At 42.1% G+C, this 17,771-nt stretch overlaps 1 protein-coding gene across 4 annotated transcripts in view; it reads left to right on the top strand.

The window, feature by feature from the left end:
* The first annotated feature begins 1,222 nt into the window (after window positions 1-1,222).
* The window catches only part of LOC141947737 (contactin-3-like), a 113,597-nt gene continuing 97,048 nt past the window's right edge, over window positions 1,223-17,771 (top strand). For 3 of the 4 annotated variants that reach the window (XM_074879171.1, XM_074879170.1, XM_074879167.1), the window contains exon 1: window positions 1,223-1,317. The gene's annotated coding sequence lies outside the window, so the exon portion shown is untranslated. Of the gene's footprint in view, window positions 1,318-11,154; window positions 11,200-17,771 lie in introns of those variants that run through there. The other variant, XM_074879169.1, reaches the window with a different exon arrangement.

The following is a 17,771-nucleotide window of genomic DNA, read 5'->3' as shown; positions in this document are numbered from 1 at the left end:
TGCACGCTGCCAATTAAAAATGCATCTTGTTTTTCTGAGATAATTTATTTTTTGACATCCCTTCCTCAGACCAGTGTCACATTTCATTACAGAAGTGCTGGACATTTCAGTGCTGGACATTCCTTAATTATAGATTTGCACATGCATAGAAAAGTAAAGATGTCTCTTCAGGTCAGGACTCCTACACTAAGTCTGGGTCAACAGATGCTGTGTCGAGTTTCTACTAGTCCCCAGGGGAGATGTCACCATGTCCCAGCCAGCACATTTCAATAATTCATCACAAAAACAGACAGAAAGGGAAACAGAAGTGGCAGCAACTTAAATCTTCTTCGCTGAAGGAGCAAACTGTTTTCTTCTTGTCCTTTCTCCCGATGCCCGGAGAGCCATGCATCACCAGCCCTGTCCAAGAGTCCTCTGCGCAGCAGAGGACACTCGCCAAGTCCTTCCCTTCTCTTGCCATCAACAACCTCCCCATGGCCGCAAAGCCAAATCCATCCCTTGTCTAACTGGCAAAGCAGAGTAGGCTAATGTTGCACTTTATTATCATGCATACTTCACTGTGCTTTGGGATCCCACAAGATAATAGAGGTTTCAGGAAACTTATTACTATTTGTTATATAACCTGTGAAAGAAAGGGACTTATAGGAATTCTGCTCAGCCTTAATTACAGCAACACAGCTATAATACTGGGATCAGCTGAAGCCAGATTCAATAAAATCTCCATCCGGCTCCTGCACAGAGACCTCGGTGAACCTGATTCTTTCCCTGGGCTTGCAGCCCAGAAACTAGATGGGAGTTTTTATTTAAGCTCTTAGGTGTCAACTTTCTTCGTCAACACCAGGCTCGCCCAGCCTGAGCAGGAAGGGGCAGGCGGACACCGCACCCTCTCGCCGCGGGAGAACATTTTACCCGTTTTTCCCCCTCCCGCCCCAGGTACCGCAGCGAGTTCACGCCGCCTCGGGGTAAATTCTAGCGGAGATTTCCCGGGCCCTCAGGGAAGCCGCCGCCTTCCCTCTCCGCTCCGTGCCGGCGTCGTCGGACCTGCCCGGCACGGCGGCTGGACTGGGCTGGGCTGAGCTGAGCTGAGCTGAGCTGAGCTAGGCTGGGCTGGGCTGGGCTCGGCCCCCGGGCGGTGGGGGAGCGGGTGGGCGGGAGGCCGGGCCGTGCCCGCCCCGCCCCGCCGCCTGAAGCGCGGCGCTCGCCGCTCCAGAAGAGGCGCCGGGCGCCGCGGGAGCGGCAGGATTACGGCGCGTGGCTCGGCGGGAAGGGCTCCGGCGAGGCTCGGTGGCGGCGGCGGAGGAAGCGGCTCGGCTTGAGGTGGGCAACTTCGGGCAACAAAGTTGGGCTGGGTGCCCGGCGGCCGCCGGGGTCGCGGCTGAGGGGAGCGGTGTGGCTGAGGGCTTTCCCGCCCGCGCGTGCCCGGCTGCCCTCAGTGCTCTCGCGCCGCTGCCGCCCTGCGGGAGGAACCGTGGCCACGCGTGGGGCCGCTTCGTGGGCGCCCAGGTGTGAGGTGGGGGGAGCGGGGCTGCGCCCCGGGCACTGTCGGCGGCGAGCGCGGGGGAAGCGGCTCCGGCTGGGGGCTCGCAGCCGGCGTCAGCCCGCGGGGACACGCCGCTGACGGGGAGGGGTCCCTGCCTGCTTTGGGGGGACTAATAGCGAGGGTTGGGGTGTTGCCTCGCTGAACATCTACAGTCCGGTGAGGAAAATAAAAGCTCCTCCAGGTCAGGTGCAGCCCGGGCGCTTGGTACGTGCTTCTGCAGTGCCGGTGCAAACGCACCGCTGCTGTTCGCCTGATTGATTTCTACTAATTGCATTAGCGAGGCACCTCTCCCTGCGTGCGCGGTGGGGAGCCGCTGCGCGACTTTCCATCCCCCTCCTGAAGCATCTCCTCCTCGGTTGCGAACGCTCAACAAAATTCGTCCGTGGTTCCCGAGCCGCTTTCTGCGGGGGTAGGAGAGCGCCCGGGGGCGGCGGGGCTGGGCGCTGCCGGGCTCTGTCGGCTCGGCCTGGACCGGCGGCTGCACTGGTGCGTCAAAACTACCGAAAATGTGAATGTTAGCATCCTTCCCCGAAAATTTTTTTAAGTCAATTTGGAGTTACTCAAGTTCTAGAGTGGTGCTCCTCTGGCTTTGCTTTTAATTAAGTCCTAATAATTGCCTTAAATTCAAGAACGTGGGTATATGAGCTTTTTATCATCTCTCTCTGATGTCGGTGGGAACGCCAGCGTGTTTGTTCAAAAAAAACCCCAAACCCCACACCACTCCAGTGAAGGCGTTTGGAAAAGCTTTTCCTTTTTCCTCTTGAATAATCGTTTTGCGCTTTCTGCGCGTCATCTGGGACTGTTCAGTTTCCACTGAATTTCGACAAAACCAGAACTTTCCCATCAGGCAGAGGGGATAAAGATTGAGCTAGACACGAAGTTTTAGTGATACCTGTCTCGGTGTAGTCGGTGGTGATGTGGCTCGGCATAGCTCATGGCTCTGCTCTCCCTCTGTTCCTGTAGCTCTCTGCAATAGCCTCTCTGCAGGTTTTGTCTGCTCTGGTGTTCGTTCCTTCACGAGTGGTTTGCCTTCTCTTTTGGAACTTTTTGATTTTTATTTGTGATTCGTATCTTACTGGGTATGAGCTGCTGGTGTCCCCAGTATCACTGTGTGACCTTGTTGCCAATTAAGTATGGTGCCTGGCTGCAATTAACCTAAATCCAAGCACCATTTTGTTGTATGTGTCAGAGAGAGATCAGTCCATTTCTGATGTGAAATGAGCCAGCAGTAGCTTTGGGTGCTAACTGGTTAGTCGTGATTACCTTACTGATGACATTGACACACACACAAAATCAATAGCATACTGATTTTTAGCTGTCCTCAAAGTGCTTGTTTTACATCAGGGGAAATAATGTCAGTATTTTTATTGTGAGTGCAAAAATATTCAAGACCTTATGAAGGACAAGCAAACTCTTCAAACTATTGACTGTGGTATTTTGCAAGAGAAACTTGAACGATAGCTTAAGCTGCATGCCAGCTTTATTCAGTGATGTAATTTTTTTAATGTATATGGTAAGTTATGAACAAATTATTAAAATTAATAATGGAAAGGCTGAAGTGACTTCTAAGCATTGAAAGTGTATCGCTACTCCATGTGGAATTATTCCAGAAAGTTATTTATTATGCAAGAGATTTCCCATACTAATCTGGCAAATGAATTTGTGAAAGCATTTGAAGAAAATGGTTTAGTGAAGGTGTGTAACTCTTGCTAAAAATGCTGCCGACTTGTTGGGGCTGCAATTTAGAGGCATGTTGATGCCCTGTGATTCTTCCCTGTGCTGTGAGCTCGCTGTCCAGCTGCAAAGACACTTTCCTTGCTCATCAGGGCTCCTACAGGCTTTATAGTGTTTTTACTTCTGTATTACTTGTAGCGTTGTCTTGCCCTGGGAATGAACTGCAGGCTTTTGAGCTGCAAGCGTTGGTGTTTTCTGCTTATGTAAAGCAGTAGGAGGTGCCATTCGGGTCTGTGTTGTCAGAGCAGAGGATCTGCAAGTTGGCACTGGCATCTGCTAGGGGATTTTTCCAAAGTTGGTTTTGCCGACGGTTGCTTAATGAATAGAATATCAGGTAAGGTTGCCTAATTAATCTGCGGCTTGGTACCTTTTATGTTAAGGGAAGTAACACTACTAGACTTCTTGAGAGAGCCTGTGGGGTTCGGAGCTGCTGCGGAGCAGTGGCAAGCTCTGGCCCTGCACGTAACTCCTGTAGCTCTGGCAGTCATTCAGCTCCCATGCCGGTGACCTTGGTTAGGGTCTTGCACAGAAATCTGTGCATGTATCCAGTTGGGTGCCCACTCTGCAAATCACTGGGCTTGGGGACTTAGGGACGTGTGACTTACGGACCTACTAAAAAAACTTGTTCTTTAAATTCCTAAAGAGCGAGTCACTGTAGGTACCTAGGAATGCCATATTTTCATGTTACTGTTCTATAATGTTTGAATCGGAGTTTCCCCCTGCAAATGAACATTTCTAACTGCTTGTGCAGGGGGGATGGTTTTGGGGTTGGTTTGTTTTTTTTTTTGAGCAAGAGTCATTGTCTTTTCATTTTGTGCCACATCTTCATGTTCTTACGGTATGTAATGGGAAACTTCTGCAAATAGGTTCAAATCTTTTTACTTTTTTCCTGAAAGAGACTGATTCTTATAAATGACATAAGCCAGTGGTTTTATATGACTGTAAGTGATTATCAGGGTTTACTTTGATGCTAGAAAACACAGATTAACTACAATCTGCAGCAAGATTTTTCATGTGTTTGAAACAATGAAGGGCATGGTGGTGTGATGCTGCTGTCTGATGAGCCAGCGAGCGTCCAGAGAGAGGGAAGAAGTTATTAGTGATGAGGCATGGCTATGGCTGGTGGTAAGCATACTTCCTGAGTATAGAGAAGACTTTGAATGGCTTGAGAAATAATTAGAAGATGTGGTTTGATATACTAGAAGATGCAAGGAAAATGGGAAGTGTGTTCATCTGTAAAGTGACTTTTTGCATGTATTGGTTTTCATCCTTCTTGGTGCTGACTTCTGGCAGCTAGGTCTGTCTTGTTCTGGTATCAAATATTTAGCCTTCTAGTTCATATTTGAAACTAGTGAATGCTAGATCATAGTCACCTGAGATGCATGCATGCGTTAAAGTTGAACACTACTACAGTTACGGGTGATGGGAAATTACTTATTCGGGGGATTTCTGTGATGGATGCATTACTTAAGGTCATGTACATGAGTGATGTCAAGATGGCTTAAGTGACAAAATACTTTGAAAATCGACTTTTGTTTAAAGAAGTCAAAACTTACTGTTTTGGTTCTTCAAAACTGAATGTGCCACAGAAACTGTCTCTGGAAATGGAGGAGCAGATGATGTGCCTTCATGCTCTGAAGTGGTCGCTCTTGCTGCAGTCCTTAACAAAACATACCTGCAGTGACAGCAAGTCCTTTCCTAGGTCTGTTTGTTTGGTTTGGGGTTTTTTTTTGTTTTGCAGCTCTACAGCTTAAGTTTCCCTCAGAGGCAGCCTCTTTCAGCCAAACCAGAGAAAGATCAGTCAGTGATATCCCAATTAAAAACGATTAAAATGCAGAAGGATGAAGTTGATAGAGCTGCAGTCTTCTCTTATGCTAACATCTCCTTTGATTTAGCGAAGCTATTTAGAGTCATAGCCCTAACTTCTCGATGTAGATTTGAATATCCACGTTTTATAGCATGTGGTGTAGGAGAACACAAGAGGAAGAAAATTAAAAAATGATCAGTAATGCCTTGTCACATGCCTTAACATAGGAAAGGATTAGGTAGAGGCTGCAGGTTTGCATAAACTGAGAAGTACTTACCTCTTTACAGGTACTGATTCAGTGCTCAAAAGGCCCACATTGTTCTCATGTCCATTGAAACAGATGAAAACCAGATCAAAGTTGATGGCCTTTTAAATGAAAGTGTATCCAGGAGGGTACTGTTTGATAACAAAAATGGGAGGGGGGGCAAGCTTTGACTACAGTCAACTTAAATTTACTATAGATAGGGTTTGAGTTTTTCTTTTTTTTTTTTTTTTTTAGTGTGATGCCTAATACAAAGAAAAGGGGAGCTAATACAGAATGGAGGGAAGTGGCAGGAGTTCATAAAATCTTAAGGATGCTTAGTCTCATACTTGGTTGATTGAAGAGAGAACATGGTGGGCAGCTGGTAGAATAATGCAGATACTTTGTGTTGATCTAAAACATGTGTGTTGAAATTCAGTCTGAGAAAAGATCAATTAAAATACAGCTTGTAATGTATGTAGCATTTGAAAGAGCAGTTTTTATACTCTTAAAGTTTCACTTTTTAAATAAAGTATAATATTCCTTAAAGTCAATGATACTTTAATTTTGCATAGCTGATATGGGATTTTTCCCAAACTATATAACTTTTAAGTATTTTTCAAGAGAAAAATGTATCTATTGATCAGTGTAAAGAATAATTAACTGGCAAAGTTGCTGCATTTCCAGCTGGGTAAAACAGCAGTCAATGCTACTGAAGTTGTGCTCAGCCCTGAACAGTCATGTCTGCAGCCTACTTGTGTTCTCCTGGAGAAAATTACCTAGTGAGAATGGACAGCATTTGAAAGCAGGACATGTGTTTTAGTGTTTTATTAATCCTGATTGCACACAGGAGAAACTTTGTCTGTGTTTGCAGTGTTTGTGAATCATGAAGCATTTAAAATATGTACTGTAGAGCTATCAATATGGTGGGCCCCCAGAAAATGAGACACAGCAACATGGGCTGTAAAAGGCTTTTGAACAAGTGCTTCAGATAATAGGAAGAGAAAACCAGAGATGACCAGACTTGTCTGAGAGGTTCTTATTGATCAGTTATTTATTGGGTGCTGGAAAATACAAGAATAAACCTCACGGTTTTTCCATTAGAGAGTTACACTGCTGACTTGCACCCCAATGCACCAAACTCAGGCAAGTATTTATTCTAACTGGTTTGTTTTGAGGTACTTTAACAGCAATAGGTTAGACTTTTTTTTTCTCTTTAAATATTGGAAACAAGCATTTGTTGTCAGACTAATTCCAGAGAGTCAGGGTGACATTTATGCTTATGAAGAGCATGCTTTTGAAATGTAACAGTTGACTGAACTGTCTTTTATTTTCCCTGACCTGTTATCTGCTTTGTTTCTTGTGTCTGGAAGTCTTGTAGCTGAACCCAAACAAACTCAAAAAAACAAAACCAACAAAATAACAAACCAAAAACCGACCTCAAACAAAACCCAAATACGACCACCCCAAAACAAAACCCAAAAGAGAAAAAACACAACCCCAAAAATGGTCCCTCAGCATCATTGCATAGTAAATGGTCTGCTAATATGACTTTAGATGTATATGCACTGTTGCTTCACCCATCTGTATGCAAAGATACAGTGGAAGTTGTTTTCATTTAAAGGCTTGTTCCTTCTGGTGCGCTGCTGTGATGGGCGGAGGTTGGGCATGAGGATCTCTGTAATACAGTGCATATTATTTAAATTTCTGACCTGCAGCTTGAGGGGGGAACACATAATATGATGACAAGGAGCTAATAAGTGTAAGCATGAAGGAGTTTATAAAATCTTTGTGCAAGTGAAGTCTTGGCTTACAAGACAGTACCACCGATGTCCCTGTCACCTTGGAGGCCCATGTGCTGCCTAATAGGTTGTAATTCCAACAGCTAAGGATGGAGCAAGGCTCTGTGCTGCACCCCTCCCCAGGTGTGTGCCTGGTGGTGGCAGGTGTCCCTGATCTTCTGATTGCAGCTTATTTGCAGCAAAACTCCAGAATGATTAAACTGATCCAGCTGTTACAAATTAGTCCAAACTGTGTTTCAATAAAAAAAACCTTAATAAAGCATTTTTTTAGCCATAGCAAGTCACTTGTGTATCACAGTGCCAGGGACACCGTGGAGTTGAGACCTGCTCTGCTCGAGTGAGGTGTGGTGGACACAGCGCAAGAAGCACCAGAGGCGTCGGGTATGGGCAGGTTTCCTATCTATTACTATAGATCTATTCCTGTATGATGTTTCTTTAATTTTGAGATGTACTTGTATGTTCAATTGTAATGGAGAAGTGAGAAATCTTGCATTTTACTGTAGTTTTAAAACAGTAGTTTGAGCTTTATTGAAAATTTATGGTTAAATCCAGATTACTTTGCCATCTACACTTCTATCCAAGCAGTGATGGGCCGCCCTGGCATTAATTGATTTTAAAAAATGCTGCTCTTATTCCTGTTTTTTGTGTACTGGCTCATTTTTAAAAAATACTGTACTATTTCTCTAGCACTGCTGAAATCACAGTACCATGTTTGTAATTTGGGGAGTGCGTTTCAGTTCAATAGGCCTTGACAATTCTGAAGAGTATTATCGCTCAACATATTTAGGTCTCTTATGAAATTTAAAATATAATAAATTACAGCTGTTTGTAGCTGTAAACTTCTCTTTGGAGTAAATTGGTGGGGAAAATCAACTGGTTTTCCACAATCTGACTTAATGTAAAGCATGGCCAGCATCCCTTTTGCTTGTACAGAGGTCAGGACAATCATTTTCAGCATATTGCACTACTTGACTACATAAGGAGCAATCCCGTCTAATCCAATCCAGAGTGGGTCAGTAAATGATAAATTTTGTTTAGCTTGCAAGCATACTGATTTTCACAGTTCATTTACGGAAGAACCATGCATCTCTGCTTTTGAAGATGCTCCATTTGTTGAAGTCCTTGTCTCTTAGCATTCCCAGTAAAATGTGTGAGATGAAAAATACCGTTTTAATGACATATTATTGTGCAGATATTTTACATGGAGAAAGTGGGAAATAGGACTTGCATGGTTGATATAGAAACCATTGTTTAATTTTCCTGAATATAATCAAATGTTTTGATTTCCTCCTGGCTTCATAAGGCTTATTGCAGTTGCCTGGATGTGATTCTGTCCTGCTGGTTGAGGATAGTTGTTTCTAAAACCATAAAAACGGGGTCTTTATTTGTTATCACCCAACTACTTACTGGTACCCTCACTGAGGAGGGGGACAGACATCAGGGTGAGCTTGATGCTTATTAGATGCTGGAGCAGGTAGTAACCCTTGGTGGTCCTGATCTTGCAGGTGCAGGACAGTAGCGCTCTCCTGGGTGGTGGGACTGGGTGCTGGTAGAACATACACGTGCAGGATCATGTGCAGTTTTTACATCAAAAACTTACGACTAAAATGTCAGCATTTACTGTGACTTTTCCTTTATTTAAATGTTAATTTTTTTGGTGCTTGCTGCTACAAGTGTTGTGCAGGTTCCTGTGTGTGCAAAGCTGAGGTTATGAGTGGGAGGAAAGCTCTCTTCAGCATCCTGGGTTATTTAACATCTTGGCCAAGTGTATTGATGTAGGTTGTAAATGGCAATGAATAGAAAAGGCTGTATATGCATGTATGTTTTACTAGGGTAATCTATAAAGCAGAGTATACGTTGATAGCATTTCTGCTAGGTCACTGCTTGACTACCAGTACCTCTTTCCCACTGCAGCATGTTATGCTCTGGGAACATGCTGCTGGACAATTGTTTGTTTTTAAAAAGTGCTGCAAATGCTCTAAAAAAACTTAGCACAGTGATCAAGAGCTATTGGCATATATACTATTGCATGTGTGCGTGCACTTTGAGTCTTTTACATTATTAAGATTAGTAGAAGACCCTCTGTGTTCTTACCTTCAGTATTTGAAATCTGAGCATTCAAATGCTGTGGAAAATAGTGGTGAATATTAATTCAGCCCTTCAAAAGTGTTAAGGAAAAATACATTTATCTTTCAGGTTATTCTACTGAGTTTTCTGTCTGCAGTTAAATATTTTGTTGCAGGAAATTATATTGTTCATTGCAATAAGAGAGACCAGAGGGTGTTTTTTAATAATTCTAAATAATTGCTGCAATCAATATACAATTTTAAACCAGCAGGATTTATAAATGTAATGGCATGAGTAGTGTAGGATAATGATTACATAGGTAATCATTGCATATTACTGAAATGCTGCAGGTTTGAAGGTGGGATGTTTCTGGCATTTCCACAGTTATGGGAGAGCACTGTGTTGAGTAAGGATCTTCCCTAACTCCTGTTGGCAGTGGTTGTCTCCTTGACCATATGTTTCTGTTTGGAAGCTTGTGGTTGGCTGGTGAGGAGGATTTCTCTAGGCTCTGATGTAGTTCAAGCCCTGGAGTAGGTGCTTAGCAGTGATGCCAGGAGGAAACCTTACTTCTGCAGGTGGGGCAGGATCTTGGGGCTATAATAGGAGCATTTCTCTCTTGCTGTAAAGCAATTAAATCACACTGTACAGTTTCTTAGTGTTGCTTATCTAGCAGAAAATAGGGCTTTTTAAAACTGCTTCATTAAAGAGATCAGTACTATATTAACTATAAGCATTTTTTGAGGTGGTAGAACTGGACTTTGTTCCAACAATGCTTTGGCTATTCTCCATCCCATCTCCTCTAAAATTTGACCACTTCGAATACTCAAGGAGGTGACAGTTGTGGAGAAACCAGAAGTGTATTAGAAGGAACAGCTGGTGCTCCTCATTTCTTCTCCTGCTGCCAACCATGACTGGGGAGAAGGGCGAATCAAGGGCATGGTCACAGAGGGGAGGCTGTTCTAGTTGAAGGCTGCCCTTTGTTGCAGCCTTTGGACTGCCCTGACCATCCAGAATGATGTGAAAAAAGCCCATTGCCAATCCAGTGTGGTGCTGGGATGCCCCATTTCACACCATGTGCTCACATCTGCTTGTGTGGAATTGAGACTGAAGGGAAGGGGCAGATCTGAGTTCAGACTGAAATCAACCTTTTAATTTTTACGGTGTGGGGGGTTTTTTTTGTTGTGTTTTTTAATTTTTTTTTTTTTTTTACAATGGAGTATATGCCTGAATTATTGGTAGGCCACTGTTCCCATTTTGAATTACAAGGGCACATTATTATAAATACTTGCCCTTGAAACATATGTGAACTTATTAAGCACTAAATTTCTCTGTCACGTTGTTCTGTACTAAATTTAAGTTTCACTTCATTGGTCCATACAGTGGAACTGCTAATGATATCAGTTGTTTCCTTTTAACCTTGGGATTTAAAATATATTGCCTTAGAGTTATTAAAAGGCAATTGAAAACATTTGTGCTACGTCACAGGGGGATATATTTAAACATTGATTGATTGAAGTTGCAAGAGAGTAGCCTTGCCACTTTGGAAGTTGCCTGTTAAGTAAGCCCTGGTTTTGAGCATTGGTACCAGCTTCTGGACTATTCAGACCTGCATCCGGCTTTTTAGGAAAACTCCTGATGCTTTTGTACATGAATTGGCATTCGTTATACACTAGTGCTGGCTCCAACTCCTTCCTTTCCATCTGTCCTAGTTTTTGCTTGTGTTGACTAAATACAGTGTTTTTTCACTGTGCAGATAAATGTATGAATGTGAGTATCTGCTTTGGGTAGTCTAGGTGGAAAGGATAGGGTTTTTAACTTTTCTCTCCTCTTTTTTATATGAGAGTGCATGTAAATATGTGAATTGAATCATCTGTTAGCGTAATGACTTGTAAAAAGTAGTGGGTGTAACTTACTGAGGGATTCCAAGTGCTTTCATGTAACTGTCCAATGAAGCTGAAACCACAAGATAGAAGGAACTGAAGTTTTCCCTGAGACCACAGAGAAGCCAGTAAGTGAATATTAATATCAGATTATCTTTTTCAAGCATGTTTTCCTATGTCCAGATCTTATGAATTGGACACTGCCTATAGTGGTTTAAATCAATGGGAAATGCTGTTAAGCAATGCTTCCAGAAAGTTCAGTGGAAGCCCATTGAAGGCTGTTCATAGTAAGTTGATCATCGTACAGCAGAGGGAAGGGAATCCACAACTAAGTCAAGACAGACTCCTAACTTGATTTTTTTTTTTCTCATGTTTGCTCTCCTGTTCATGAGCAGAAATACTTGCCTTAGTAACTAATGTGTGGTATAACTGCAAGATTAAATTTTATGGAAGCTCTGTTAAGTCACATGGAATATTATCTGTACACTTGATTATGTCGTCCCTTGTGTTTTCTTCTGTGGCCAACATCTTTAGTTTTTGTAACTAGAAAACACTAAAAGTTAAAGGTGATGAGTCAGATGCTTTGGAATCTTCAGGGATCCCAGTCCAGCTCTTCAGGTAGATATGCTTTGAACGGAGTGAGTGACTGCCTACTACCCTAAATTGGGGTATGATTGGGGTAATGTTTGCTATTCCATAAAAATTAGATTTTGAGTATTAAGTTGAGTGTAACTACTGTAGTGGGAGTGAGTACCAGTGAATGGAAAGGGGGGAGAAATCTGTTACTGTGTCTATGAAAGAAGTGAATGCTTAAAAGATAATGCAAATGAGCAAATATGAAGAACTGCATAGTTAGAATCCCTTTAAACCTTGAGTACTGAAATATGCAGAAATGTTGGCAATGTGCAAAATGGGTGTATAGGGTTGATAAATGTTTATCTTGTGGTTTGTGTGATGCTACTTACGGCAGATTACTTCAAACGCATTCAGATCTACAATGACGACACTAAATTTTTTAACTCTTAAAAGAACTCACACATAGCTCACTTTGCAAAGAGCTCTTTGGGACGTTATTTCATCTGTGCAGATGTGGAGACTTGGAGAGGTGAAGGAAAGCGCCAATCATCGGTGGCATAGTAGGGGCGTTGTAAATTCCTGAGGTTCGCTGCAACTTATCACCCATCCTGCCTCCCAGGGGAAAACGGTGTGTTAATTAGTCTCTCCATTATGAATTGGTACCTGTAGGTAGAACAGGGACCACTGCAGCACTTGATTTTAGAGCTGACTCTCTTCTACCCTCTTGCCTTCTGGCCAGACAGATCTGCTCACCAGGCAGGACATCCGCACTTCCCTACGGAGGGAGGAGGAGGTGAGGAAGGTGGCCAGGGGCGGCTTTTGGGTCTCCTGCAAGGGAGAGGTACAATACAATGCTAAGCCTCTCTGCTGAACCATCTGCTGGGATTTTTCCATCTTTCCTTTTTTTGTGTTTTTTTTTTTTATAAAACCTCGTAACATTAAAATGGAGAAGTGTTTAATTTCTTCACTTGAAGTGAATTGATTCACTTGTTTTATCTGTTCTGTAAACTGATTTTAAACCAGACAAACTAAAATAACTTTAACAGGGAGAGGTTTTGTGTTTATCAGCCTTATTATTATATCGGCCTTTTAGTGTATCAGTTTCTAGCTCTCATGTTTTATCTTTTAGGATTTTTCTTACCTCTTTTTCCATTAAATTCTGAAGCAAGTTGCTGAGGTCAGGAGGTTACAGATGATGCTGCCATACTAAAAAGGGGAGGGGGAAGAGTTTAAAGTAGAAATGAGAGTTTTACCTAAAAATTTGCAGAATTCATTAGTTCAGGCTGAGTTGTGGTGGAAAATAAGCATTGCTACATGTGTCTTGGGAGTTTTTGCCACTTCCAAGTGATGTGCAAGACAAGGTTTTGAGTCTCCTTTATGTGCAGTCATTGGTTTACAGGATAAAAAGCAAAGCTAAAGCTTGCAGAAGAGGAGGAGGATAAATCTAATTTAGCAGTCGGGAAGGAAATACGGTTAAGAATAGAGGTAATTTAAATAAATTGTTTAATCCCTCCTAAGTTTGAAAGATTTGGGGGATAATGAGTAAAAACAAAGAGATGCCTAAGTGACTTGGCTGTTTCTGAGCTATAATCCTTGAGTTAAGGGAGACATACAGAGGATCAAGTCACCTATCCCCTTAGTAACCCTTTAATTTAGCCTGCAACAGCTCTTTGACTTTGTTCATTGCAGGTCTGACAAATGGCTATGCTGGCATCACCTAAGGAGTGAATAAGTAGGCAAGGGTACAGGCAAAATCAACACTGCTGCTGAAAAAGCATCTGTGTAACCCAACCCTTGAATTTGAAAGTGATTAAGTCTTTTGGGAAAAAAACAGAACTTGAGTTCTTAAGGCTTGTAGTCCTTCACGTGAGGTTTTCAACTGTGCAGTCCCTAGTGTCTGTTTGAGCATTTAAGCATACGTTTTTAGCAATGTGTGCCTCCTCTGGATAAAGATTTATTGATTATACAGAGATATTCTAGGTACTTGGTAGGTTTGTGTGCATGTCATTAGTGACATCTGAAAAGCTTCTATTTGTATACCAAGCTTTTTACACCACAGAAAATACATGTTTTCTTCTTGTAGACTAAAGATCTCATCATTAATACTGAAAGAAGAAGGATGTATATATGTTTCCTTGACCAAACAGCTCCCTGTTAAAATTGATGGAAAAACTGGTAGAAGTTAGAAGAAGGTGGCTGGCTCAATTCATGACAAAAACCTTTTTTCTTCGATTAGGGTTGGGTGCCAGTTTACCTGGACATGTAGCCTGCAGAAGCTGTGGAGCCCAGTGCTGCTGTGTGCAGCCCTGAGGAGCTCTGTTGCCATCACTGCTCAGCTGCAATGGAAGTGCACTCAAATATCATTCTCTTCTTGACAAGATAAAGGGCAGCAGCTGCTCATGTGTAACACTTCTCCCATTCTTGAACATTTACTTGTTTGTCTATTTTCTCCTCTTGACTAAGCTGTTGTCCCAGAAGTAGCTAAATTAATGTAAACCGGAGTTATTTTCCTCCTCTTCCCCCGCTTTTGAGGGTCTGCCTTCTCACATAACGTTGTTCCTCTTGTTGCTTGTCTCGCATCTTTTCTGTTCTAAAAATTCTGTTGAAATTATAGTGGAAAAAGCAATGAAGCCTTACAGAGAGCTGGCAAACAATTTGTGGAATCAAATACAATTACTGGAGTAGTTGCATATATACGGTAGTTTTCCTTTTATATGTTTAGCTTAATCTGTTTATAGATCTTGCAGTTTATCAATTTCTCACTATAATTGTTGTAGCTATTGGATTTTGAATCTCATGTTGACTATCTTTGCTATTGTATTGCTAAAGAAGCTAAAAATCTGTATGGCTGTGGTAAAGAGCTGTGTTTGTAATGCTTTAAAAGCTGTAGTTTAGTCTATTTGAGCATCCTTTTTCCTTGATAAGCTTCAAATGCAAACTGAACAGGTGTTATGTCAAACCATGCTATTCATCTGTGACTTATGTGAAGAACAAGTAGCATTTCCTCCCTCTTCCTTGGAGAATAGCAAAAGATTGTGGGTTTTGCTTGGCATTTCGTTTTGTGGTAAGTTCTCCCCTGCCATGTAACTGGTTCACACACCAAAATCCAGATACTGGAAAGTTCCAGTATTTCATCAGGTACACTTGTAGACCAGAAAACTCTTCTGCAGATCTGTCCTGCAAAACAGCTGAAATAAGTGAGTCTTCATCAAGAAACACACCATCCTCTTCAAAAGCACAGCCCCCAGGAGCCCCTGGGTGGGGAGACGAGTGGTCCCAGCCTCTCCGAGAACCGGCCCCCATGTATCCAGCTTGGAGAGTGTGGTGTCCTGACATGATGTTTGACTCTGCTGTTGGGTTTCCTCTGGAAGTGGTGATGGTGGCATTTGGTGCCTCTCTATAAGGCCCTGGGGTTCAGAAAAGGATCACGGACTTTTTTCAGCTTTTTCCATTTTTTCTTCAACAACTTCCAGGAGGAGCATAGTGTCTCTTTCATGTTCATTATTCCTTCAAGTCCCAGTTTTGCTGCAACTTAATCAAGACTGTTGTAAGACTGTAAGGTTTTGACCTTGTCCTTATTCTGTCCCAAGAATATTCTTGACTGGCCCCATTGTGGGTTGATTCATTTATTTTAAAAGTTAAAAGATCCGAACAACTCATCGTAAATCTGCTATTCTGACTAGAGTAACTGCAGTATTTATACTCATTTCTACAAGTATTTCCAGATGACTGCAAAGCAGCTTCTTCATAGTCAGGCTCCACTTAAAAACTGTAAAACAATTTCTTGCTCATACTGCCAAAGCTCAACAGCTGGGCTTACTGTGCAGATGTTGCATGTCGTGCAAGGGAAATGTCAAGGAAAACAAGTATGACAGTTACATTCTCTACTAAACTGTACTTAGCTTCTAGTGGGTGGGTGGTTTGGGGGGCGGGAGGGGGAACGGGGACGGGACAACAGGATGATGATGACACATGACAGACACGGACTTGGGTTTTTTTGGCTTCTTTCATTGGTAAGAGAGCAGAATGGCAGTACTCAAGAGGCATCTGTCCCAAGTGTAACTTAACTTGAAAACTGTTTTGATACCACTTGTTGAATGTACTCCAGAGTTAAGAAAGTTGTATAAGCTCCTTATCTGAAGCTAAGCAGCTTAAGGCAGTTGCAAAGCTCCACCACCTCGTGTTTCCTGCTGGTGAGCTATTTTGACATACAATCTTCTCTCCCACCAGCACCTGAACATCCTAATGTTACAGATTTTGATAACTTGCATAGTTAACTGCTCATGCCTGTATGTTATTCTGAAAGAACAAAATCTTCCAGACTTTTCACATAGTTGTGATTTAAAAAAAAAAAGTAGAACTTGTGAAACTGATAGAAAACAGTTGTAAAGTTTGGTGAGATTAAACCTGAAGTTTTCTCTCTGCTTTCATTCCAAGATGGACTCTCTATCACTTAATGCAGAGTAGGCGTGAGTTGTGGTCTGGGTCGTTTCATCCCCTTAACTCCTCATCGGGTATCCACTTTGTTCCTGGGAACCTCAGATAATCTCAAGGTAGAAGTTGCCAGCTGCTCCCTGAAGCTTTCCACACAGTGTGAAAAGAATTATGTGGAAGCCTCACACATATAAATCGCTAATAACCTAGACGTATTTTCCCTTTTGTGTCCAAGGATGCTCTCTTTCCTGCAGATAAGTCTGCAGTGACATTTTTAAGAGAACTAGGCTTGGAATTTGTAATTGATGCATACAACATCATCTGGAAGGGGAAATTAATATTTTTTTCTCTCCAGGTATCTCAGCAGAATAAGCAGAAGAAAATAATCTCCTTTATCCTTATGCCCTTTGCAATACTGTAACAAAGGGAATCTTTTCCCAGCCCTTGGTTCCTTGCAGCAGGGAGGGAAGAATCAACATTTCCACCATATTTTCAGAAAAATTTAAAGTACATCAGCCTGGGTAATAAGCACTGTGGAAAGTTAACTGTCTGCAATTCTAATTTAAGTTTTCTCAAATTTTAAATTTGTAAGAATCCACACTTTTCCTTTCCAAAAGTCTCAGCAACTTATCCAGTCAGACTAATTAATGTGGTAATGAGCATGCTGTTCTCAGATTAATTTATCCCTATACTTCCTGGAAAGTAGTATTACATAGTGATTTGAACTAGCTAAGTGGCACATGTGAGAAGAAGTTGAGATACAAACAGGTATTGCAGCAGAGAGCTGACTTATTACTTTATTTGCACAAAATGAATGTTAATGTTCCAGTGATGCAACACACATTTACACTTTACATATGTTAATTTTTACACATAGTGGAATTACGGAAATATGCTGTGCTACTTTTATGAACTGGAGGGATAGAAAAGTGCTAGTGTGTATATATATATTTTTTTTCTTTTTGTCCCTAAGCAGGTCAGGTTTGGCAACAGAAATAACAATTTTTTCCAAGTCATCTTAGAACTGCCTTTTGCCATCACTTACTGTCAATGTCTCAGAGTTATGCGAAGTCACACTGAATATTTGGGTGGTCGTTGCCAGCAAACAGCCAATGCCGGTTACCTGGAGGAGGGTGCAACAAGCCTGATGGGATGTGTGTCTCTAGAGCTGCTGCTTGTCAGAGCTGGTTCCCCCTCTGTCTCTGGCAGCTACAGGCTGTCCCCTGCAGCACTGGCTGCAGCCCCTGTTTACTTAGAAATGTAGAAAACTCTAATTCTGGGCACGCTTGTTATTTGTGTTATTTATCTGGTTCCTTTGCGAATCCTCCTGAGTGATTTATTATTCTGATAAATTCCACAGGTTTTCTCTGCATTGTGTGGAGGACTTCTAAAAAATACAACCCTTCTGTGCTTCACTGGGATATATTCTACATACCTTAGACTTTTCTAACTGAAAGACACTGGTACTTCTAGAAACAAAATCCCGGCAAGGCTTTATCATCAATTGACAAAGTTCTATTACGGTATTCTTCCTCTTCACTATGACAAGGATATGTAGATTCGATTATTATTATAGGAATGTGAAAGAAGTCTTGAAAGCCCTCTTTAACATTAGGCTTTGAAAAATCCTGCTGCTTTGTGTATGGTCAGGTGAACTTAATGGTCTTGTTAGTCAAAAAAGGCTCCAAAA

This window comes from Strix uralensis, chromosome 10 (genome assembly GCF_047716275.1).
Source record: "Strix uralensis isolate ZFMK-TIS-50842 chromosome 10, bStrUra1, whole genome shotgun sequence".
Taxonomy (NCBI): domain Eukaryota; kingdom Metazoa; phylum Chordata; class Aves; order Strigiformes; family Strigidae; genus Strix; species Strix uralensis.
The sequence above is the reverse complement of the archived record's forward strand: the minus strand, read 5'-3'. Positions and strand labels throughout refer to the sequence as shown.